Source organism: Mesitornis unicolor, unplaced genomic scaffold (assembly GCF_000695765.1).
Source record: "Mesitornis unicolor isolate BGI_N332 unplaced genomic scaffold, ASM69576v1 scaffold45585, whole genome shotgun sequence".
In the NCBI taxonomy this organism is placed as follows: Eukaryota; Metazoa; Chordata; class Aves; order Mesitornithiformes; family Mesitornithidae; genus Mesitornis; species Mesitornis unicolor.
This window is the reverse complement of record NW_010185668.1, coordinates 18,470-19,349: the sequence shown is the minus strand read 5'-3', so window position 1 is coordinate 19,349 and position 880 is coordinate 18,470. Positions and strand designations below refer to the sequence as shown.

At 39.9% G+C, this 880-nt stretch overlaps 1 long non-coding RNA gene across 1 annotated transcript in view; it reads right to left on the bottom strand.

Annotated features, from left to right (window-relative positions):
- Window positions 1–183: 183 nt before the first annotated feature.
- Window positions 184–880, bottom strand: part of LOC104540979 — a 4,168-nt gene continuing 3,471 nt past the window's right edge. Inside the window, exon 3 of the long non-coding RNA XR_728137.1 lies at window positions 184–694. This is a non-coding gene — a long non-coding RNA (uncharacterized LOC104540979). The remainder of the gene's footprint in view (window positions 695–880) is intronic.

The window sequence follows — 880 nt, the reverse complement described above, 5'->3', positions numbered from 1 at the left end:
CTCCCTGGTGAACCAAAACAGTCATTCTTTTGGGAACAACACACATAGTGTGGAAAACAAGGATTTTTTTTTCTTCTAAAACTATTTGAGGCAACGTAACGGAGTGATCAACAGAAATGTACAAGTTAACTTAGTTCCTATGTTTATACTACAGTAGTTATAACTCTTGGAGTCTTTTTTTTTCCAGAGGATCTGTACATGGACATATTCATTTCAGTGAGCCCATGATTTCACATTTGTGTTCTTGTTTCGTTGGTCCTCTGTTGTTGATGAAAAATGACAAAAAGTAAAAAATAATCACAGCTGTCTGGAATTTTGTATTAAGTGTCAACATCTGGTCAAAGTTCAAAAGTCTTAAAATAGTTTTTGTTTTTGTTTTGCTTTGTTTTTCCCTTGAGTTCCCTTATACTATTGGGCATAAATGTCCATAACCTGTCCACCAACACTGGGGTCTACGAATTTAACATTGTGGGGCTCTGTGCTGACATGGTCATTCCAGGGTGGGTAGGGGGTCCTCCGTGCATCATCATGGCTGGGTGATGGGGGTGACTTGGCAAATATGAATGGATTGGGGGTCCATGTCTTAATTGAGTAGGGTGTGGGGTCATCTGGGGAGGAGTGTAACTTGGCCGTGCCATACTCATACCCATAGGACCACCCTGAGATACGTAGTCCCCTGGCATGCCTTGCAAACCTAGACAAAAAAGGGGGGAAAAAATAAAAAGCAGGTCAGATTCCTCAACGGTTTTACAATTTACCCATCTAAAATGAACAGGAAAAACAACAGACACTGCAAATCTTCCATCTAAAATTAGCTGCAGATTCTTGCCAATGTTTGCAGACATTCAAATTCTAGTTTGCATTTAATTTGATCATTCAG